Source organism: Triturus cristatus, chromosome 4_2 (assembly GCF_964204655.1).
Source record: "Triturus cristatus chromosome 4_2, aTriCri1.1, whole genome shotgun sequence".
NCBI lineage: Eukaryota > Metazoa > Chordata > Amphibia > Caudata > Salamandridae > Triturus > Triturus cristatus.
In genome coordinates this window covers 32,311,135-32,335,583 of record NC_140586.1, presented here as the reverse complement: position 1 = coordinate 32,335,583, position 24,449 = coordinate 32,311,135, and the positions used below count along the sequence as shown (strand labels likewise).

Genomic DNA, 24,449 nt, shown 5'->3' with positions numbered 1-24,449 from the left:
GGAAACTAGAGTTCCCCCAGAACCGTGATAGCTTCACTGAACACAGGAGTGTTTGGTACCAAACTACCATGCCAGTGTGGGATTTATTGTAACATTGATTCAGAGAGCACCTCAGAGGTGTCCGCTGAAAACCTACCAACCCTGGTGTGGGCACCAACTGGCTTTAGGCAGCCTGCCACACAGACAGGTTTCTGTACCCCTGGATGGAGAGCTTCTGCTCTCCGAGACCAGAAACAAAGCACATACTGCAGAGGTGTCACATCTCCTCCCCCAGGATGGGCCAGTGCTCAAAGAGGAAGCTTCAAAAGCCTCCCACCTTTGAAATGCGACCCCCCAGCCTCTGTTAGCAGCAAATGGTAGCCCCTGGTTTACACCCTCACTTTATGCAGAAATGGCTAGGCGGTGTGCCCACCTTTGTCAACACCACCCCTCTGGCGGAAGTGAGACAATTAAGTACACTTTTCTGTCCCCTCCATCTTGCAAATGAGGGGGGACTCCTAACCAGGACTATGCCCCCTCCCACTGGAGGATGGCATAGTAGGAGGTGTGGTCACCCCAGGTGAGGTGCCCATTAGCCTAACCTGCTACTCCCCTAAAATACCTCCCAAATATAGTATTTAGGAGGCTCCCGGAGACCATGAAAAGAGTTACCTGTGACCTAAGAAGGATGAAGACACCGTACAGCAAATCCTTAAGACATGGCCCCAGCCCTACGGGCGCCAGAAAACACCTGTCCTGCAGACCGCAATTTCCAAAAACCCCAGGAAGACGACCTGCACTTTGAAAGACCAGAACTCCAGAGAACAGTGGTTCTGTACCAGACACAAAAGACTCCAGAGCCCTGCAGATCCAAGAGTCCGGTCCACTGCACTAGAAGCCTACAGCCCATGTCCAGGTTGCCCAAACTCAAAGCAGAATCCTCATTGAAAAGCATTGGGCACCTGCCGCCAAAACTGCATCCTGCTGCCCACTGTGCTGCTGGTGGTGCATGTTTGGTGCGGCTTTGTGGGCCCCGTGCTTATCCTAAACCCCAAAGCTTGGCCCCTGCAACAGATTTACTTACCTATTGAAACGCATGGAGCCGAACACCGATTTTGACCTCTGCATCCAGTCGCCCTTGTGCCACTGGTGGTGCAATTTTGGTACTCACCTGACCGTGGTTGACCTTTGGTTCCATAGACTAGAATTATAAGTGTTGCACTTACCTATTACACCGCAAAATTGAACTGTTTGGAAATTGCACCAAGTGTCAACTTTTTAAAGTGAAAAGTATTTTTAGTTCTAAAAAAAAAAAAAGTACATACCTTATTGTGAAGATCTGAAATAAAATAGTTTCTTTTTTATAAAATTGGTGTGGATCTCAAGTCGTGTCCATTATTTGTCAATGTTATGCCATAAATGTCTTACACGCCTCTGTTAGGCCTAAGGATGCTCGCCCACACTACCATGAATAGAGCACTTTGGGTTTTACATTGAGCCCTGTACACTTTTGGGGAACCCCTGAACTCTACATGGTATGACCACCTAGTGGCAATATCACACAGAGCCAGCTTCATACAGTCCCTGTAACCTTCGGTATTGAGAACACAATTTTTTTTTACATTTTATTTCTCAAAGTACCTGTAACCTTTATTTTTACTGATATATATTCAGACTGTACCAGGGGTTGCAGCTCTGCCGATTGGTCTTTACCACAAGCAGATATGCCTAAATGACTTCCAGCGTGTCCTACTCTCCAATAAAAAAGGCTTTGCTCTTTATCGCTACCAATCTTGCTTTTTCCCTCCATACTATTTAGAGTAGACAGAAGGGCCATGTTTCCACTAATAGAGGCTCCACAGGCTCTGCTAAGCTAAACCTCAGCCCCTAAAGGACTGTCAGCCAAGTGCCCAGCACGTCATGATTGTTATCCCGCATCATTGAGGGAGGGCCTATCGTCACTCACTTTCCCTGCACATGGCGAATAGTCAGGGAACGCTCCCTGCACCTTGGTCCGTTTTCGGTTAAGGAAACAAACCCCTGCTTCAAGCTTATTTTCTCAAGTTTGGCGAGTGGGTGCTTCAAAAACAGTCCCCACTGGCAGTGCACTGCAGTCTTGCAATGTTAATCAGGTAGGAGCTGTATATACGGTAGAGATCTCCCCGAGTGGCAGAATCTATAATCCCCTTCCTCCTGGCATTTCTGCCAACACAGTTGGAGGCTATGAGGTTGCAACAAGTACATAAACAAAAGGTAAACTTGATGGGCCCAAACTGAGACCAATATATCGTAAACTATGTACTTGTAGGTCTAGCACGAAGACAGATTTGGAGACCAAAGCCATGCTTCAAAGTGAAGTCGAATTAGGGTGATAGTCAGTAGACCTGTAAATTACCAGTACCCTAGGGTGGAACTGAACGAGTAACAAGGTCTCCAGAATTATCTGCTTCAAAATGAAGTTTCCCATGGAATCGGTTTACCACCATAATTCCTGCATAGGTCTTCGCATTTCTTTACGATTAATTCCCTAGTGAAATCTGAGAGTAGAAAACCGCAATGTGATAAATGATGCACAACTCAGACTTCAAACATCCATTTGTCCACAGATTGGAATTTTAATCTCAACCTTGTAGAATGGTCCAAATTAATACTGGTTTGCCTAGTACCGTTTTTCTGTGAATTTAGCCTCAAAGTGCTGTAGTGTTCAAGTAGGATTCATTATATTGTACTTTAATTTATATAGCTCTTCCTTAAACAGCAAAGTGCATTTGCCCAGGGGGTGGGGCATAGTACAGCGAAATGCAGGCGATTGACCACTGCACGTTAGTTGCTTAACCTACAGGAGTTTAATTAAGGTCATACATCTGGCTCAGAACAATGCTCAAGCTTTGTGGCTATGCCTGTGTGAATGTGAAAGGTGCTGGGTAGCTCAACTATTCAATGCTAAGTAATGGACATAGGTTAGTGAGTACAGTCTGGCCTACATTTGAAGTGTTTTGGTATGTGGCCATTACTGAAATCAAGCAAGTAGCTTTCTTACAAGTGCGAGGATAGATGTGGCTGCATAAGTCAATTCCTGCCACCTATGGAATAGTAGGTGTAAACAGTTCAATCCGCAGGAAAAAAGTGAAGATATGGATTAACCTAACCTTAGGAGTGGCAAACCCAGTGATTTCACCAGGTACGATGCTCCACTCCGATTTGTGGATGTTATAACTGGTCTTTTCATCCACATTAATCTATCTCACACACCATAGCCTAGGTTGCGAGTGGTACAACACTGGTGAGGTGCAAACCCCATACCAGTAATTACCAATACTGTGCAATAACAATCCACCAGTCCTGTATAATTACAAGACCCGATTTACCATGTGGTATACTGCATGGCTGCACCTCCTCCATGAGTTTTGAAACATGCACTGTGATTCTACCCTCATGCCTGGTCTGAGCATGAAGTGGACATTGCTACAATGTAGGCTTCAGTGTATTTAACTGCTGTTTTTCCCAGCAACTAAAATGGTGTTGGGTCCCCACCTTCAGTAAATCCAAGTGCAGAAGTACTTGACATCTTACTTGTGCATGTAAAAAGTAATTAAGGCCGGGTGACTACCTACCTCAATGAATGAGCAACCCTATTCAGGATAAATGCTTTAAATTAGCAGAGCTCAACTCCCTGGTAGCCACAGAACAGCTCAGACTCGGTCCATTTCTAGTCTGTTCCTCCAGTCCCGAGTTATCACAAGTAGATTCCTGGCAACTAGAGGGCATGAATTCAGGGCACACCATAACCAATGGGTTTAAGTTACCAGGGCTAAACCTACCACCTAGATAGCAAACGTCCTCAGCCCAGCCACGATGAACTTGGGCGCGAGGGGCATTACGAGGAGTGTACTATAGGAAGTGTTCTCAAACACAAATCCAGATTAAGGCAGCCACTGTACCCACACACCAAGACAGAAATCTGCTCGTACAAAAGATTCTTCAGCAATACACAATTGCCTATGCATCCGGTTCTCTTCCTTTCAAGTGTTCCATAGAACTCCAACTGGTAAAGCAGGATTTGACATCGATGATAAAGGGAGACCCTCAGCAGCACCCTGCTAAGTTCAATGGGTGCTTTCTCTGCCTGGCATTTCACTCCTATTCAGAGGGAGCTAGCAGAACTACGCGAATTAGCCTTATGGAAGCAGCTAATTGGCAACTTACTAAAGTTAACTTGAATAGCTTTGTTTTCTACCTCGTACCATTCATGGTAGTAGGTCTTATTTTATGTTTCTCTGGCCAGCCTACCTACAGCAGGAATAGGGATTGAGCGTCGTTGCCGAGACTCGAACCTGGTTCCCAGGTCGACCACTCTAGCCGAAAGGCTACATCCTGAAAGAGGATACCTTTGGATAAATTCCAGTGCATATTGCGCACCCCAAGATCCAGGCTACAATAGTAAGTACGCGTGAAGACATATTTACACTTACACTGTAGAGGCCTTCAACTCTAGACCCTTAGTACACCATGTACCACATACAGGCAAGTTAAATATATCAATTAGGGGTATGCCATTTAAATAAATAAGCGCACTCGCACTTTAATTACTGGCTAGGAGGGAAGTTCTAAAGCCAGCAAAAATATATGGTCCAGCCAAAAACTATCCGTGCGATCGCACTGGATTCCTGCTTAGCACAGTCTGCAAGCAGGGCACTACACCATGAGAAGCAATCAAACATGTAGATACCTATTGAATGCAGCAACATTTTAATACTGTGTAATACAATGCCAAACTAGAACTTCCTATTAGGAGTGGCTTTAATAGCAAGTTTGGACCCCATTGCAGTATACACATCACTTGCCCCCAGTGCAACTACAAGGTGTCAGTTTGACTGCCTAGATAGTGATTGCATTAACCAATTAATGTTGCATTAGCAAATAAGAATTGGTGGGAAATTAATTGCAATCATTAAGGTGTGCATTATATACATATACCATACAGTACAAGTACACGATATTTGCTGAATATTTCCTTCTGGCCATAACTCGGGACCCACCGCAGTCTCTGTAATAGTTCCCATCCTTTAATGCAAATAAGTCTCTGGGTGGCCTGCAAAATTACTTGTACAAGACCAATTGAGGACCCGGACCCAACTCCATTTAACAGCTAGATTACTGGAAGCTGCAGCAGTCTGGGCTAAAATAAATTGAGGCGGCTTAGACTAGCAGTTTTAGCCTGGATGTGTGGGCCTGCTCACAGGCAGTGTGCATTGCTAGGGATTGAAAAGCTATATGTCCGAAGCCATAATTTGGCACGGCTCCCTTGGTGCACAAATTAGTTAGGAATACGGAGGGGAAAGGACTCTAGGGAAAAGCAGTGGAGAGGAAGCACGCAAGCACCCCACAGGAAGCAGTGACAAGCAAAGGTGAGTGCAAGAGTAAAGCTAGGAAGAGACATGCGAGACTGCTGCAACACAAGCACTCATGGGTTGCTTAACCAAAAGAAACAAGCATTGGCATAGCCAATAGGTCTCCTTTGGGACCTTACAAGTGTTTAACCATGCAACAGTTCATGGTGTTGCACCAAGGGTATTGTACTGCATAACTAAATACTTATAAGGTCCCAAAAGACAGGTAGGAAGAGAGTTGCCTCGAGTTTGATGACTGGGGTTGTTGCAGATAGAGAAGCAGCCAGCAGAGAATGGAGGTATGGGAGAGGTAGGTGCATGTAGAGGAAGGTATGAGGTAGGAGACATTTACAGTGAGGGAGAGACAGTGGGGACCAAGATTGGTCGTTTCCCATGAGACAAAGGCAAATAAGAAGCAAGACAGAAGAGAAAATAAATATGGGCAGCAAAGGTTACGTGCGGGGTGACTTACTACACAGAAAGGGGTGGCATGAAGGAAGAGGCGCAGGCAGAGAGCCATAGCAACATAGTGAGAGAAAGCCTGGCAAGTAGGGGAGGGAGAGGGGTGATGGGCCATGGCAGTCACAGAAAGGGTAGGGACAGATTGGAGAGGCGTGAGGGATGCCCTCACGTTGGGGTTGGAGTCAGACAGTGAGGGAGTGAGCCAGCAGAGACAAGGAGGAGAAAGTGAAGGGCATGCTCATGGGAGGCAGACAGTGAACATTGACAGGCACAGATGTGATAGGCAGGAATGGAGAAACGAGCACAAATTGAGTGGGAGGGAGGGTTTGAAGAGAGGCATGTAGTCCTACAAGGTCAAAGACAGGCTAAAGTTAAAGAGGCACAGGTGCATGCTGATAGCAATGGGTTTACGGACCGAGTGCGAACTGGCAAAAAGACGAACAGAGGGAAAGATACAGGCACATTGAATGGAAGTGAATGGGGAGAGTTTCGACAGGGAGATTGCACAGAGGAGAGACACTGGTGAACAGGGCAAGGCAGAGAGGAGAAGTAGACATGCAGGGAGAAAGGCAAAACAAGCAGAAATGTGCATACACATATATATATATATATACACACACATACATACACGTAGCGAGGCAGTTGGGCTGGAGGGAGACTTACAAAAAGACGGACATAGAAGAGAGAAAGGGATAATTAGGAAGAGAGCGGACAATGGGGAGATATAGGTTTTCCACTGATGGGCAGAAGACGTCGAGATGTGAGTGTGAGAAAGAAAATGTGTAGAGGATACATACAAGCAAGGAAAGATGGTAGAGCGCGCGGGGTTAAAATAGAAAGCAGATGGCAGAGACAAGGAGCGTTGGCAGAGAAGCGGAGGACCGGCATGTGGGGAGTGAGAAAGAGGTGGATACTGAGCGAGATAAGAGTGGACAGGCAGCTGGAGAGGAGTGAAGGAAAAAGAGCCAGGAACTGGAGAGGTGATCTGGAGGCGGAAAGTGCAAGAGGCTGGAAGGAAAAGTCAGAGGCCATGTTGTCCACAGTGAGCAGTCTGCTGGGGGTTGTATCCAGAAAGTGTCGAGTGGAGGGGGTTGCAAGTGATGCGCAACCAGGACAGAGCAAGCGCAGTACAGAGAGTGCCGGTTTGCCAGAGAAAATAAAAAAAACATACAGAGTTAATTCTTAGATAGGTATTGCAGTGGGCATCCATGTAAGTCTTTGACTGCCTTTAAATTATGCTTAAAAGCAGTGCGCATCCGCGTAATATTACTGGTCTGTAAGCTATTGTCAAACGAACAGGGCAGGGCTCAGATGAGCAGCTCCCGCGTGACAGCTCGGGTGAGACAGGATACAGAGCACAGACTTCAGAAGGACATCATTCAAAGTTGCTTCAAAGGCTACTTAAATGACGAGCAGCAGCTGTTTAAGCACACTCATGCTTTTGGCACCATCCGCCTTGTGGGAGCGAACAGCCAATTAGCATGCGCGCCGCTGCTTGCCCCAGCAAGGTGGATGCCGCCACAAGCACGTGTGTGCTTGAAAATGAGCAGAGTGGCGGCAAAGGCCCTCCTACGCGTAGGCAAGACCTAAAATCACCAGTAATTCTGCACTATTGCAACTTTCTCCGAGGGAAAGGAATTACCAAAGAAGTGTGTTTTTGCTTTGCTATCTGATATATTCCATCAGGTTTTACCTGGCGAAATGTATCCATTGAAATCTCATCACGTGCATTATCATAGCATTTGAGGTAACGCAAATTCACACAACCTCCAGTTTTCAGGCTAATAGCTACCACAACCAAGACAGCAATGAGTGCCACAAGCTTCATCTCAACACAGCCCATATCACTAGCATTGCACGAGTGAACTTGAATGCGCATCAAAGCCTGAGGCTCTCAAACACTTAAGCTTTACAGCCCACTTGAATAACAAAACGAGGGCTCATCTGTCCAAGGCAGTGGGCCCATGGTTTGTGTTCCTGTATTCACAACTTGCAGATTTTACATTGAAGCTTCTCTTTCGAAGAGACGCACAGCCAGGCTATTAATGGGAAGATTTGTGCACAAACAAGCAGCTTCCTCATGGTAGCCAGGAGCATCAAACAAAAATTCATATTTTCATATGGGAACCACCACCAGTGAAGTTTACTGCCAAGCTCGCCAATCATGAGACCCCCACCCGAACCGCTGTTGTAAGAAAACCATGCATTTTAAAGTAGAGTTCATAGGACAATCTCAGAACAGAAGTGTTCTTGGCTCCCAGTGCCAGAATCTCTTTTGGAACTCATAGAAACCAGTAAGCAAGGCCCAACCCTTGTCCACGAATATCCATCACATACAGAACTTGCACAAAAGACAAATAGGAAAGCACTCGTCTAACAACCTTCCTTGCTTTAGGTTGGTAATGCTGCGATTAGGCAAGTCAGCACTGTCTTTAGACAGTCTAATGGTCACAAGTAAACGCTGGCGTCTAGTGCAGGCGTGAGATTCGAGAGCCATGGGGCACATCTACATTTGGTAAAATTCTTCTCTCCCAAAATCTCCACAAAGAAAATGGAGGGGGAGGAGCGAGAAAAAAAGCACCAAGTGTAAATTCTGCTATTCCCTCATTCCAGAGAAGAGTTCTATTTAAGCCACAAAAGGCAAGTCACTTTGGTAAGTCTTTATTTTCCCCATATTTCAGAACAAAGCGCTACCTATGGAGAGTTTCAAGGCACAGCTTTACTGTTACGTGGGTGGATTTAGGCTTAAGGGGAACACTGCAACTCGTTAACATGCCTAGATGTTGTCCACAATTTAGCATACGTAAAAAGCATAACTACTTCATGCGTATGACGCTGTAATTGAAGTTCAAAGGCCACAAGCAGTGTGTGCAATGGATGTAAACGCCCAAAAAATGCTGGCAAGCTCCCATCTTAGTTTGTGAAAGGCAGCTCAAGACTGCATTGCTACGACGGCCAAGGCTAGCTTGAAGCATTAACATGTTGATACACTGTCCATGCTAGAGTATGCGCGAGGGCGACGTCAGATCCAGTGGGAACATGTATTTGTAATGGTTGGTGTTAATAAGGCTTACCAGTCGATGCCCAGGGGAAGTAAGCAGCTGTCTGTAGCGATCCCTTCCTCAACAGCAGGAATAAAACGAACGTAAAGCAGTCAGTTCACACACCCGCAGGTGGGCACCCATGAACGCAAATAAACAGTAGCCTGGAAATGACGGGCACATAAATCGCCCATAAACCACTTTGAATTAGGGAAATATACTAATAAAGCAAGAGCTGACGCCGGGCTTAAGTGATCGCGATGCACTTCGGACAGCAGAGTGACCGAGATCTGTGGTGGGGAGAATTGAAGTGCAGAGCGCACATGCACTGAAGCTCTAGGCCGGCCATGGTAGCACTTTTTTTACCCCTTTACTACAAGCCGAGCAAGCAGCGCATGCGCTGGCTCAAACTAAAAAGCTGGTCATGTAAGCAGTGGCAAGGCACAAGTAATAAGGCCGTGCCACCCAGGGAGAGAGGGCAAAAGATTAAATCAAAGCTATACAGGCAACCAATAACAAGCATTGCAGGGTCTGGAGCCCAATTGTCCACAGACTCGATAATTCTCGCTTCGGTGCCTACTCTAAGCACGAGTTCACACTATGCAGCTCTGGGCAACAAGCTTGCCTAATCTCCACAACGGCCCCCCGCGGCGGGATGCCTGGCTTTCACCTTGGGGATGCCCAGTACGGGTTCTCAGGGAAAAACCAGGACGGGTTTCCAATGCAAGCGCCAAGATGCCCAAGGGTAATTTGAGCGCTATATAAGACCGCACATACATACAATAAGTCTCGCTTTTGAGACCTTAAGTATTTAGTTATGCAGCACAATATCCTTGGTGCAACAACATAGACTGTTGCATGGTTGAACACTTATAAAGGTCCCAAAGGCGAGACATATTGGCTATGCTACTGCTAGTTTTCGTAATTCCTAACCAAGTGTAGAGATTGGCGAAACTACTTCCGACCTCCTTTTAATTCATAACAAAGGCTTTCTACTAATGGGAATCAAGGACAAGCAGGCACAGAAGCTGAGCTCCAAAATAATTGTGCAGTAGGCTAATGCACATCCTACACAATACCAGACACTAAAATAATGAAGTAGCATAGGATACACTGAAACATGGAGCCTCTAAGATCATGATCTTGTCCAATCTACCTGGTTTGGAGACAAGAGGACTTAGTCCTGAGAGTTTGTCCTTAAAACAGATGTTAGAGCTTGTTAGAAAGGAGAAGTCAAGACTAAGGCGATTGAGAGCATCCAGGTGGGAACATTTCTAAAAGATTTGGAATTCAGGATTGGTAGAAGATTCCTGGCGTTGGCAGAACCCATCATAAGCATCTTAGTGCTGAAACGAGATCTCTTGGACGCAGAGAACATGGCTGCAAGGTCACCAGGTCATCCACAGCCAAGCGAGATCTATATGTAGCTTGGACAGCCATTACCTCCACTATGGTGGTAATCGCGTTAAACGTCGTGCTTCAAAATTATCTGCAACCATTGTGTACTAGTCTATAAAGGGAAACAAATGTGCCGCAAGTCTTGGGGAAAAGGCACGAGCCAGCTGCAGCCCGCAAGCGATTCTCTTTTTAAATGAGCGGTGTGGGAACAGAAGCTACAGGAACAAGGGTCAGCAGGGGACACCTAAAAAAAATGAACGCGAAAGCAACATTTAGTAAAGGCGTGGGGCAGTCGTTGGGGCATGCAAAGTGATAGAGAAGGGTACAGGTACACGAGTCGACATCTCGAAACCCAAGCAGTGGAAGCGGAGATGCTAGAAGAGCGATAGAAATGAGGAATAACTAAACGATATCAGATCACCGTTACACTTCAAAAGTAGGAAACTGCAGCAAACAGAAAAACCTTCAAAGTTAAAGCCACTCTCTATCGGCGAAAACAGTTAAAGCTATTGCATGCGTTTTAGGGAAGAATGTATTTAGGCTTAGCGCCCCCCCCCCCATATAGTCAACGTGCCAGTTTAATACTTTTATCTGCATTGCTACTTCGGTAAGCCATACTACCGTCGTTGATAACCCACTTTGCAAAATAAGTTAATCGCGTTTATTATGTTTTTTACAATTGCTGTATCAAGTTAGGCATTTATTAGTGCTATTCGAGGACGAAAATTCTGGTAGACTCGTTATCCATGACTTCATTAAAAGCTACCTTTCAAGCCTCGCCAGGTACTTTCCGCTTGAAGGAAAGATGGACAAAAAAAAACAAATGCCTGAAGGCAATCGAACTCGCCAAAATAAACCTATTTCAATTTGGAAAACGTGAATATCACCGCACCCAGCAGTGTTCACAACCAGACAGCAAACCTAAATACTCCCCTACAGATTTGATACACACGTCGCACTTGCCCAAGATACACCACTGAGTTAACAAACTATCGAGGTCAGCAGTTGGTGCCAAGCACATGAAGAAACGCCCACTATGCAACGTGAACCAGCTGAGAAGCATTCGTAAATCCACACCACAATCAGAAACGCTAGTAGTACAGGCATGTGGTCAGTGTGATGCTCCGTTTATGAGAAACTCACCGAAACACGTGGTACTACATACCGAAAGCAGCAGCAAAAGTGTTTCAACTGACAGTAAAGTGTATCAAGAATGATGGTTAAAGATGAAGAAAAACATCTTTATTATAATTGCTACACAGGGAAGCAAAACTGAACAAGTCCAGAACTTCCGAAATCTCAAAACAATCATAGTATCCTGTCAAGGTAACCGCAGCTTGAAGCCAACTGAAAGTCTTTCCAGGACACGGGCGAACGCTTCAGAGACAAAGGTTGACACGATGTTGTAGTTCTTCTGCAGTAAGCCATATTTATCAGTCCAGCTATAAGTAGCTCCAGCTGTTCTGGGCCAGGAGTGTGGCAGGTGACATCCGGCAGACGCTTCATAGTCTCCATTCAGAAGCTCTATGCTCAGGTTTGCACCCCCGTAGCCGAAGAAGCTTACTTGGACCTCTGCCTCATCTTTCGCCTTTTACGCTTCAGCCTAGAATGAAAAACAAAAATGTTTCAGTGCCATTGTAAAAAGATTAACTATCCAGAAACGGCTACTCACACCAATCAAAGAATAAAAATTAACATAAAACTTGAAGCAGAATCTGCAGTAGTTTACTGCTTAGATTGTGAGCTAAGCCAGGTTTGCGGCCTGTGACCAACGATCAATGTCGGAACCAAGTATAGCGTGAAAGAGAGTGCCTATACAAGGTGGCCTTATGCCACGCTGAGTTGCTTACCACAACCTAGTAAATAAGGCAAAGCCCATATTGCCACAGGATACCAATAGGACTTTCCTGTGGCGATAGCAGATTGTAAATAAGCCCCAAATGTTTAGCTCTGCTGATTCGGAATAAAAGGGTGAAGGTTATTGGCTTTGAGCCTTCCCATCATGCAGATGGCTTAGTAGCGCAGTTTGTAGGCAGCAGCCATGGTGAAGCAACCACTAATCGCCATCTGCTGATCAGACTGCACATTACCATTTGCAAATACAACCCGTGTCTTACAGTAGTGATAGGTGCTCATTTAAACGTGCATCAAAAGGTAAGTAGATGCCCTGAGCCAATAGTGGCTACTAATGTACTGGTTTAAAACGTAAGGCTAGGGGTATCTGGCTTTAATGAGGTACAATAGGATTTGAACAACCCAAAAAAAAATAATGGATTGAACGCATAACAAATCAAAACATTCACCCCCAGTCAAGAGATCTGGCTTAAATCCATAATTCTTTTGCTCACCCCAGTTTAGAACCACTGCCATGGGCCCTCAAACCACCCTGCGGTGGAAGGACCTTAAAGGATAACTCGTCAGTCACATAAAGGGATATTAAACTGTTACTGAGGTGAAACCTATGCCCAGTGTTGCTTAAAATATGAATTAAGAGTGTCATTAGGTCAGTGTGCCTTACCTTTCTGCACAATTCGTGGTCCTTGTATGACGCACCATATAAATGTAAGTGCAATACAGCATCAACACCACCCAGATACAGAAGGCTCAAAACGCCAACAAACATTTTTGCAACAAAAACACAGGGAAAGACCGCACCATAATGCATTTCGCTTGGGCCAGTGGGATGTAGCAGAAAAAGAGCATGTTTGGTATAACAATCTCAAACGGGAAAGCACTTCTAAACTGCCTCGGTAGTACCGGCCAACAGACTGGACAAAAAGCACAGCACAAATAAAACCAAACATCAGCTCGATTCTTAAATAGCAGTGGTACTGACTGATTTATTAAGAAATGACCATATTAAGCCAGCCTGCAATACTAGATCAAAATTAGTGTGACCTCTCAATGCAATGCCAATGTTACTAACACCTCAAACTGCACTCACTAGTACTGTCAACGTACAGCACACAAAAGCTTGGAAGGATGTACCTGCAGTGCAACACGTGGTGTGCCCTTACTTTGGGGGTCGCAGGGTTTAAGAGCATCAGCAATTCGCATTGGTCAGCTGCAGCAACTAATCAGTTGGCGGCACTGAACATTTATGGCATATGAAACATCCATGTGTTTTAATTGAGTCATGCAGATTTGTTGAGTTCAGTATCAAAAAGGTACACTTGGCTCCAAGTCTAGGCACACCTAGTGCCTGGCGGGACCACTCAAAAGGCTGGTCTACAACTTCCTGTAGAATTCGAATAAGTAGATGGCTCTATGTTGTAAGACGTCTTTAATAGCGATGTAGAAGGCATGACAGCTGGACCTTGTCTATGCATGGGATTTGTACAAGTAGGAGTCAGGTAAAACGGAGATGGTTGGAAAATTAGTGAAAGCAGATGCGAACATAAGCATATACCATAAGAAGCTGTGTAACAGAGGGAAACTACTTCCATAAGGGCGCGAGAGACTCCAATACATAACAAAAGCAAGTCTCTAAAAGCAAACAGGCTTACCTGCGCATACGCTTCTTCCTCCACTGAAAAAAGCCAAACAAGACGCTTTGGTTAGAAAATATACACAAATACAATAGTACAGTTGAAAAATATGCAGCGATAGATACGTCGCACAAGAGGTAGGTCTCCCCGACACAACTTAGATTTCTCCTTATCGCACATGCGTCCACCGCATCAAGGCGGCGTGAGCCTAAATTTAACATTTCACCGCATTGCCCTCGCACATAGTCACATAGTCAAGAAAGGAACCAACCCCCAAAACAAGTAAATAATGCGTAGCCTCACTGGCAATTAACATCAGAGAAACATGCCGCCAGGGGGGTGTAACGAGGCAAAACGTTCAAACATTGATCCGAAACAGATCAGTTTGTTTCTCGAGATTCAACTGCTAGATATCAGACCGCCATTTCTCAAGAGATACTAAAAACGATTACTCTGTATGGTCGATAGTGGTCACTGTATTACAGAACCACATAACGTGGGCACAGACCTTAATATTTCGGTAATTGTAGTATTCAAGGTAAAATAGCTGCTGGCCCGGACTGGTTACTACCCGTTCCCTCCCTCCTAAACAGCGCGCATTATCCGCGAGCAGCAGCACCATGTCGCTCGGCCATCCAGCCCAAGAGCCCCCTCGAGAAAGTGCAATCGTTACTCCGGTAACAAACCGTCCACATACAAGCATTCCCCAAAAGGGCACCGCTTACCTTGGCTCTCATCTCCGGAGGCTCAGCCTGTGAAGAGACAAGAACAAACAGTTAACTTACGGGGTGGATGGCACCGGGATGCTGCGGATAGAAAACGGATACCGCAAGGGCCGCTTGACAGTGACCGAGCTCAACACCTACCTTCTAAGATGGCGCCAATGACAAGAGAACGTCACAGTGCCGGACTGCCATATATATAGGGAGGCGGTTCCTTACATCACTTCCGAAATCTGGATGTGCGTGGGAAATATGGGAGTTGTGGTTTTTCGGTCGGCATCCATTTTGTATCACCTTCAACATTGCAGCCTGTGCCAAATAGTGTTTGATCTGGAACGCAGCCCGGGTCTAATTGACAAAGAAAAACTTCAGTGTGTACAAGGCACCAATGCCATTCACACGATAGAATATCTGAAATGTGACTAAATTGTGCATCGTTTTAACACACATACCAGAGGAAAATATATACGCTTATTATCTTCGATGTAGAGCATTCAGTACATTTAATTTGTACCTGGAGGTATCCTATTTTGTTTTTGTACAACGATGAAAACATATCATCTTTAGTACTGAAAACCCTTTCCCCTAAATGTAGTTTATAGAATGTGGTGGTCCCTCATATTAGGCGAAGACCTCGTGGCGCAACGGTAGCGCGTCTGACTCCAGATCAGAAGGCTGCGTGTTCGAATCACGTCGGGGTCATTTTGAAAATATTTTTTTGAAATATGCTCTCATTCAGGTATATAACCTATCTTTGAATGAAACGTAAGAAGATATGAAGTAGTTACGTTTTTACATTTATTCCCGAAAAATATTTTTACCTCGGACAAATTGGCAATAACATCTACGCGCACAACCGGGTTCCTACCTTTCTCAAAGAAAACAATAGGTACATGTTTTCAGATTCACAAAGGGCCAGGACTTTTAAGGCATTTTGTAGGGCACAGCAATGTGGGTTTGATGTCACTTCACAGTGTTCGGTGGAGGATTCGGTATTAGGGTGACCAAATGGAATGGGTGCAAATTCAGGATGGTGAGTGTAAAAATTCAGGACAGAAGGTCAAAATGCAGGACAAAGGGTACTTTTACAGAAACATCAGAGGAGGTCGTGCAATAGTATATAAGTAAGTAAATAGACAACCAACATAAGTACATGTCAAAATTAGTTTATTTTAGGTTGAGGCAATCGTGCATTTCATGGTGTTTAGGTATGCGCACAGCTTTGAGTGACTGTGCAGGTCTTTTTGTGATATTTCATATGATCATAATTTATTTATATGGTTACTGCACTGGGTTGTCCAGTCTGTTATTTTGTCTGCAGTTCATGGTCCTGAGCAGGTATGTTTGGTGGGAGAAGTGGCCGGGAATATCTGTTCAGTTGGACTTTGTTCCTAGCATCACATATCCGAGTGCCATTGTGAGATGTAAATCAGCATGCATGGAATGCATTTAATTGGGACCTGCAGTGCTAGACTAGAGTGCAGTCCTCCGAGTGGCCAGCTTTGTGTCAGATCACTTCAGGTATTCCATGTCTGTTCAGCTGGTGATAACTGGTTGTAGCGTAACAGCCTGAGTTGCCGACTTCGGAGCCGGTGGGACCCAGGCTCGAGTCTTGTTGGGACCAACATCCTGTGATTCTGGGCAAAAAAAATCACTCAGTCTCTCTGTACCTACAATTCAGTGCTTTGAGACCATCATGGGTGATCTGCCATGCTTTACAAATCCTGAATTTAGGGGCTGGTAAAGCAGTGAGTGATGGGTAGGACCCATAGTAGACAGGTCTTGTGTGAGGGAAAGAGCATTTGCTTTCCCCTCCCGCCTCCCAGCAGCTCCTCCCTCCCTCCCTCCTCCCTTCTTAATGGCGGTCGCTGCGCGTCGCTGGTGAGTGACCTCTGACCTGCCTTTGGTCAGGAGCTCGCTCCCCCACGCGCGCAGCACCACCTAGCTGTGCCCGTGTCCCTGACCCCTGCCCACGCTGCTGTTCGCGCGTTCGAGGCCCTCCCCCACCCGCAGGCACCCGCCTGCGCCTCATCCCTGGTGTCTAGTGGGCTGCTGGTAAGCGTTCCTAGACTCGTGTATTTGTGCCTTGCTTTTACTGTGATGCTATTGCGATAGTTTTTCATTTGTGCCTTTTGTGCCATTTTCACCCCTTGTGCGCTCCCTTTGCTGGCTCACCCTGAGCCGCTCTCAGCCTTCCCACCGCTGCATCCCTGCCCCCCTAGCGCCCCCATTCGCTTTCCCCTCCCGCCTCCCAGCTGCTCCTCCCTCCCTCCTCCCTTCTTAATGGCTAGCAAGAACACTTCTAAAACGTGTGTATCCGAAAGCTTATGCATTCCACCATAGTTATAAGCTGTTTTCAAAAGCAGAATGCAGGAACCAACACACCACATACTGTAACTGCAGCATGGCCCATTGTCATTGTGTATGAGAGAATTGGCCACAGACAGAATGACAATGGGGCTAATTGAGAGTCTGCAAGCACTGGGAGGAGCTGTTGAAGCCTCTTCACTTCAAAGGACTGTGAGCTGGCCCCCAACAGTGAGTGCTGTAAAACTCCTGAGGCTTCTCACAGGAGGGCTTTGCAGATTCGTGGAAACCCCAGAATTGTGGACAAAAGGCGTCCGTAACAAGCATTGGCATAGCCAATAGGTCTCGCCTATGGGACCTTATAAGTGTTTAGCCATGCAACCGTTGCATAACTATATACGTATAAGGTCCCAAAAGCGAGACCTATTGGCTATGAAAAGCGGCCCTGCGGCCGCGAAAGTGAAAGTGCTCGCGATCCAGATCAAACATCAAAGCGGCCGCGAAAGTGAAAGTAATCGGGGTAAAGCGCGGCGGGCGCGCCTGCGCACATGCACTGTAGCTCTAGGCTGGCCTGGTAGCACTTTTTGGAGCCCTCTCAATAAGTCTCGCCAGACCAGCGCATGCGCTGGGTCAGGCGAGACCTAAAAAGAATTATAACAGACAATGGACTTGGCAATGAAATGACAGACGGTCCGTGAAATTTACTGACGGTTGGTCACCCTAATCGGTATTATTATCCGTCAGTCCAGGCAAGCAAATAAGGTGGTATAATAACTTGATCGCACTTTAGCAATCGACATCAAGTACGGAGATCAGGAAACTGGTATCTTGTTCTGCGTGATTCTTTTATTCGAAGTTATCACATCCAGGCTGCACTTCAACGCTGACACCGGAGCACTATCAGACTGTCATGTACATCAAGTGTACACTCATTCTCGTGAATGAAACAGTCCAAAAGTATGTTTGTCTTCTTCCAGATTTGTAATCATTCAGGCTTACAATTCCCAACAAATGTGTGTAGCATCACTCAAGTTTCCAGTGTCCTAAAGAGGCCCAAATACAAGAGCCGAAATCCGTTGACCTTTTATTCATCTAAGAGGAGTTCAATATAAATACAACTTGTGTTTTCTTGTTAAGAAAGACACCCAAGAACAATTTTGAGGATAAGACATTTCCTCATTGGTGTCGCTACAAAAGACAACCTTGAATATGGACTGCCAACAATATTAACAAGCATTTGCAATGCAATAGGTCTCGCATTTATAAGAGTTTGAGCTATTGGCATTGTAAAATTACAATGCCTTTTATTTATGTTTGGGTTTTAAAACAAATAAAAGGCATTGTCATTTACAATGTCAGTAGCATAAACTCGCATAAAAGCAGTGTGCGGCGTGCAGCAGTGTGCGGCGTGCAGCAGTGTGCGGCATGCAGCAGTGTGTGGCATACAGCAGTGTGAGGCGTGCAGTAGTGTGAGGCGTGCAGCAGTGTGCGGCGTGCAGCAGTGTGTGGCGTGCAGCAGTGTGTGGCGTGCAGCAGTGGGCGGCGTGCAGCAGTGTGTGGTGTGCAGCAGTGTTTCGTGTAGCACTGTGAGGCATGCAGCACTGTGTGGCGTGCAGCGGCGTGCAGCAGTGTGCGGCGTGCAGCAGTGTGCTGCGTGCAGCATGCAGCAGTGAGTAATGCAGCAGTGTGCAGCAGTGTGTGGCATGCAGCAGTGTGCGGCGTGCAGCAGTGTATGCCATGCAGCAGTGTGTGGCGTGCAGCAGTGTTTCGTGTAGCATTGTGCGGCGTGCAGCAGTGTGCGGCGTGCAGCAGTGTGTGGCGTGCAGCAGTGTTTGGCGTGCAGCAGTGTTTCGTGCAGCAGTGTGCGGCGTGCAGCAGTGTTCTGCGTGCAGCATGCAGTAGTGAGTAATGCAGCAGTGTGCATCAGTGTGTGGCGTGCAGCAGTGTGCGGCGTGCAGCAGTGTATGCCATGCGTGCAGCAGTGTTTCGTGTAGCATTGTGCGGCGTGCAGCAGTGTGCGGCGTGCAGCAGTGTGCGGCGTGCAGCAGTGTGTGGCGTGCAGCAGTGTGTGGCGTGCAGCAGTGTTTCGTGCAGCACTGTGCGGCGTGCAGCAGTGTGCGGCGTGCAGCAGTGTGCGGCGTGCAGCAGTGTGCGGCGTGCAGCAGTGTGTGGCGTGCAGCGGCATGCAGCAGTGTGTTGCGTGCAGCAGTGTGTGGCGTGCAGCAGTGTGCGGCGTGCAGCAGTGTGCGGCATGCAGCAGTGTGCGGCGTGTAGCAGTGTGAGGCGTGCAGCAGTGTGTGACGTGCAGCAGTGTGTGACGTGCAGCAGTGTGTGGTGTGCAGCAGTGTGAGGCGTGCAGCAGTGTGAGGCGTGCAGTAGTGTGAGGCGTGAAGCAGTGTGAGGCATGCAGCAGTGTGAGGCGTGCAGCAGTGTGTGGCATGCAGCAGTGTGTGGTGTGCAGCAGTGTGTGGCGTGCAGCAGTGTGAGGCATGCAGCAGTGTGAGGCGTGCAGCAGTGTTTCGTGTAGCAGTGTTAGGCGTGCAGCAGTGTGCGGCGTGCAGCAGTGTGCGGCGTGCAGCAGTGTGAGGCGTGCAGCAGTGTGAGGCGTGCAGCAGTGTGTGGCGTGTAGCAGTGTGCGTCATGCAGCAGTGTGAGGCGTGCAGCAGTGTGAGGCGTGCAGCAGTGTGTGGCGTGCAGCAGTGTGTGGCGTGCAGCAGTGTTTCGTGTAGCAGTGTGCGGCGTGCAGCAGTGTGCGGCGTGCAGCAGTGTGCAGCGTGTAGCAGTGTGAGGCATGCAGCAGTGTGTGGCATGGAGCAGTGTGTGGCATGCAGCAGTTTGTGGCGTGCAGCAGTGTGTGGCGTGCAGCAGTGTGAGGCATGCAGCAGTGTGAGGCGTGCAGCAGTGTGAGGCGTGCAGCAGTGTTTCGTGCAGCAGTGTGCGGCATGCAGCAGTGTTCGGCGTGCAGCAGTGTGAGGTGTGCAGCAGTGTGAGGCGTGCAGCAGTGTGAGGCATGCAGCAGTGTGTGGCATGCAGCAGTGTGTGGCATGCAGCAGTGTGTGGCGTGCAGCAGTGTGAGGCGTGCAGCAGTGTGAGGCGTGCAGCAGTGTTTCGTGTAGCAGTGTGAGGCGTGCAGCAGTGTGCGGCGTGCAGCAGTGAGAGGCGTGCAGCAGTGTGAGGCGTGCAGCAGTGTGAGGCATGCAGCAGTGTGCGGTGTGCAGCAGTGTTTCGTGTAGCATTGTGCGGCGTGCAGCAGTGTGCGGCGTGCAGCAGTGTGTGGCGTGCAGCAGTGTTTGGCGTGCAGCAGTGTTTCGTGCAGCAGTGTGCGGCGTGCAGCAGTGTTCTGCGTGCAGCATGCAGTAGTGAGTAATGCAGCAGTGTGCATCAGTGTGTGGCGTGCAGCAGTGTGCGGCGTGCAGCAGTGTATGCCATGCAGCAGTGTGTGGCGTGCAGCAGTGTTTCGTGTAGCATTGTGCGGCGTGCAGCAGTGTGCGGCGTGCAGCAGTGTGCGGCGTGCAGCAGTGTGTGGCGTGCAGCAGTGTGTGGCGTGCAGCAGTGTTTCGTGCAGCACTGTGCGGCGTGCAGCAGTGTGCGGCGTGCAGCAGTGTGCGGCGTGCAGCAGTGTGTGGCGTGCAGCGGCATGCAGCAGTGTGTTGCGTGCAGCAGTGTGTGGCGTGCAGCAGTGTGCGGCGTGCAGCAGTGTGCGGCATGCAGCAGTGTGCGGCGTGTAGCAGTGTGAGGCGTGCAGCAGTGTGTGACGTGCAGCAGTGTGTGACGTGCAGCAGTGTGTGGTGTGCAGCAGTGTGAGGCGTGCAGCAGTGTGAGGCGTGCAGTAGTGTGAGGCGTGAAGCAGTGTGAGGCATGCAGCAGTGTGAGGCGTGCAGCAGTGTGTGGCATGCAGCAGTGTGTGGTGTGCAGCAGTGTGTGGCGTGCAGCAGTGTGAGGCATGCAGCAGTGTGAGGCGTGCAGCAGTGTTTCGTGTAGCAGTGTTAGGCGTGCAGCAGTGTGCGGCGTGCAGCAGTGTGCGGCGTGCAGCAGTGTGAGGCGTGCAGCAGTGTGAGGCGTGCAGCAGTGTGTGGCGTGTAGCAGTGTGCGTCATGCAGCAGTGTGAGGCGTGCAGCAGTGTGAGGCGTGCAGCAGTGTGTGGCGTGCAGCAGTGTGTGGCGTGCAGCAGTGTTTCGTGTAGCAGTGTGCGGCGTGCAGCAGTGTGCGGCGTGCAGCAGTGTGCAGCGTGTAGCAGTGTGAGGCATGCAGCAGTGTGTGGCATGGAGCAGTGTGTGGCATGCAGCAGTTTGTGGCGTGCAGCAGTGTGTGGCGTGCAGCAGTGTGAGGCATGCAGCAGTGTGAGGCGTGCAGCAGTGTGAGGCGTGCAGCAGTGTTTCGTGCAGCAGTGTGCGGCATGCAGCAGTGTTCGGCGTGCAGCAGTGTGAGGTGTGCAGCAGTGTGAGGCGTGCAGCAGTGTGAGGCATGCAGCAGTGTGTGGCATGCAGCAGTGTGTGGCATGCAGCAGTGTGTGGCGTGCAGCAGTGTGAGGCGTGCAGCAGTGTGAGGCGTGCAGCAGTGTTTCGTGTAGCAGTGTGAGGCGTGCAGCAGTGTGCGGCGTGCAGCAGTGAGAGGCGTGCAGCAGTGTGAGGCGTGCAGCAGTGTGAGGCATGCAGCAGTGTGCGGTGTGCAGCAGTGTGCGGCGTGCAGCAGTGTGAGGCATGCAGCAGTGTGCGGCGTGCAGCAGTGTGAGGCATGCAGCAGTGTGAGGCGTGCAGCAGTGTGAGGCATGCATCAGTGTGTGGCGTGCAGCAGTGTGTGGCGTGCAGCAGTGTGTGGCGTGCAGCAGTGTGAGGCGTGCAGCAGTGTGAGGCGTGCAGCAGTGTTTCGTGTAGCAGTGTACGGCGTGCAGCAGTGTGCGGCGTGCAGCAGTGTGAGGCGTGCAGCAGTGTGAGGCATGCAGCAGTGTGAGGCATGCAGCAGTGTGTGGCGTGCAGCAGTGTGTGGCGTGCAGCAGTGTGAGGTGTGCAGCAGCGTTTCATTTAGCAGTGTGAGGCGTGCAGCAGTGTGCGGCGTGCAGCAGTGTGAGGCGTGCAGCAGTGTGTGGCGTGCAGCAGTTTGTCGCGTGCAGCAGTGTGTGGCGTGCAGCAGTGTGAGGCGTGCAGCAGTGTGAGGCGTGTAGCAGTGTTTCGTGTAGCAGTGTGCGGCGTGCAGCAGTGTGCGGCGTGCAGCTGTGTGCGGCGTGCAGCAGTGTGAGGCATGCAGCAGTGTGAGGCGTGCAGCAGTGTGAGGCGTGCAGCAGTGAGTGGCCTGCAGCAGTGTGAGGCGTGCAGCAGTGTTTCGTGCAGCAGTATGCGGCATGCAGCAGTGTGTGGCGTGCAGCAGTGTGTGGCGTGTAGCAGTGTGTGGCGTGCAGCAGTGTGTGGCGTGCAGGAGTGTGAGGCGTGCAGCAGTGTTTCATGTAGCAGTGTGAGGCGTGCAGCAGTGTGTGGCATGCAGCAGTGTGCGGCGTGCAGCAGTGTGAGGCGTGCAGCAGTGTGAGGTGTGCAGCAGTGTGCGGCGTGCAGCAGTGTGAGGCATGCAGCAGTGTGAGGCATGCAGCAGTGTGGGGCATGCAGCAGTGTGAGGCGTGCAGCAGTGTGTGGCGTGCAGCAGTGTGAGGCGTGCAGCAGTGTGAGGCGTGCAGCAGTGTGTGGCGTGCAGCAGTGTGAGGCGTGCAGCAGTGTTTCGTGTAGCAGTGTGCGGCGTGCAGCAGTGTGAGGCGTGCAGCAGTGTGCAGCGTGCAGCAGTGTGAGGCGTGCAGTAGTGTGTAGCGTGCAGCAGTGTGTGGCGTGCAGCAGTGTGTGGCGTGCAGCAGTGTGAGGCGTGCAGCAGTGTGAGGCATGCAGCAGTGTGAGGCATGCAGCAGTGTGAGGCATGCAGCAGTTTGAGGCGTGCAGCAGTGTGTGGTGTGCAGCAGTGTGTGGCATGCAGCAGTGTGAGGCGTGCAGCAGTGTGAGGCGTGCAGCAGTGTTTCGTGTAGCAGTGTGCGGCGTGCAGCAGTGTGCGGCATGCAGCAGTGTGAGGCGTGCAGCAGTGTGAGGCGTGCAGCAGTGTGAGGCATGCAGCAGTGTGTGGCGTGCAGCAGTGTGTGGCGTGCTGCAGTGTGAGGCATGCAGCAGTGTGAGGCGTGCAGCATTGTGAGGTGTGCAGCAGTGTGAGGCGTGCAGCAGTGTGCGGCATGCAGCAGTGTGAGGCGTGCAGCAGTGTGTGGCGTGCAGCAGTGTGTGGCGTGCAGCAGTGTGTGCCGTGCAGCAGTGTGAGGCGTGTAGCAGCGTGAGGCGTGCAGCAGTGTTTCATGCAGCAGTGTGTGGCGTGCAGCAGTGTGCGGCGTGAAGCAGTGTGAGGCATGCAGCAGTGTGCGGCATGCAGCAGTGTGAGGCGTGCAGCAGTCTGAGGCGTGCAGCAGTGTGAGGCGTTTAGCAGTGTGTGGTGTGCAGCAGTGTGAGGCATGCAGCAGTGTGAGGCATGCAGCAGTGTTTCGTGTAGCAGTGTGAGGCGTGCAGCAGTGTGCGGCGTGCAGAAGTGTGCGGCGTGCATCAGTGGGTAATGCATCAGTGTGTAATGCAGCAGTGTGCACAGCAGTGTGTGGCATGCGGTAGTGTGCGGCGTGCAGCAGTGTGTGGCATGCAGCAGTGTGTGGCGTGCAGCAGTGTGTGGTGTGCAGCAGTGTGTGGCGTGGTTTGTAAACAACAAGAAAAGCGGACATCAAAGGAAGGGTGGGAGGGAACGAGCATATGGAGTGTGAGTTATAACAAAAGTTAATTGTTGTAAGAGGGGATGCAGGAAGTGAGGCCGAGCTTGCGCTGGCGAAAGCAGCCTGCTGCTTTTAAGTCGGATGCCAGATGCCAGATGCCAGCTTCACGCTTGAATGCCTCACATGCACCTGCCATAAACCGCATTCCTAAGGTCTTGTGCCCCTTACTAAATCTCTCTGAATGCGTGAGGCGGCGCATGCGCAGGAAGTAGCTGGTGGCAAATGGAATGCGCGTGGTTGTGCGTGTAACCGCCACCCGATCCGCCTTTGGGAGCATTTTCTGAAGCCCCTACATAAGTCTCGCCTGGCGATCGCATACGCGATAGCCAGGCGAGACCTAAAAAATAAGCTGTGGCCCTAAGGCCACAACCTCTCCCTAGTTAGTGCTACATGAATGCGCGATAAACGGAAATAAATAAAGGGCAGTGCAAAGCTGGATCCTTGTGCAGATTTCAGTACTTTGTAACTACCCTCTGTGATGTGGCTGCAGAGTGAGTCTTTGCGCAGTGTGACCTTTGGCGTATGGCACCCAGCCAGTGAAGTCCCCGCCCTTCCTGTCACCCCCGGTACATGTCACCTTAAGGCCCTGGAGCCATAATTATGATTGTATTGGGGGGAGGGAGGACAAAGTACTTTGTAATTACCTTCCGTGCTCTGGCTGCAGAGTGAGTCCTTGCGCACAGTGTGACCTGCGGCGCATGGCACCAGCCAGTGAAGTCCCCGCCGTCCGTCCTTGTCACTGCTGGTACATGTCGCCGGGAGGCTCGGGAGTCCTGATTATGATTGAATGGTGAGGGGGGAGTGGATTACAGGGTGCAGATTTCAGTACTTTCTATCTACTCTCCGTGCTCTGGCTGAAGAGTGAGTCCTTGCGCAGTGTGACCTTC

At 49.4% G+C, this 24,449-nt stretch overlaps 1 long non-coding RNA gene and 1 other non-coding gene across 4 annotated transcripts in view; one reads left to right on the top strand and one right to left on the bottom strand.

The window, feature by feature from the left end:
- Positions 1-11,490: 11,490 nt before the first annotated feature.
- LOC146832866 (uncharacterized) overlaps positions 11,491-24,449 on the bottom strand; it is a 31,179-nt gene continuing 18,220 nt past the window's right edge. The window contains exons 2-5 of one of the 3 annotated variants that reach the window (XR_014960464.1): positions 14,625-14,828; positions 14,484-14,510; positions 13,777-13,799; positions 11,491-11,873 (exon numbers count right to left, since the gene is read on the bottom strand). This is a non-coding gene — a long non-coding RNA (uncharacterized LOC146832866). Of the gene's footprint in view, positions 11,874-13,776; positions 13,800-14,483; positions 14,601-14,624; positions 14,829-24,449 lie in introns of those variants that run through there. The other 2 variants (XR_014960463.1, XR_014960465.1) reach the window with 2 other exon arrangements.
- Positions 15,111-15,182, top strand: TRNAW-CCA (transfer RNA tryptophan (anticodon CCA)). The gene has a single exon. It is a non-coding gene; the product is annotated as a tRNA-Trp (tRNA).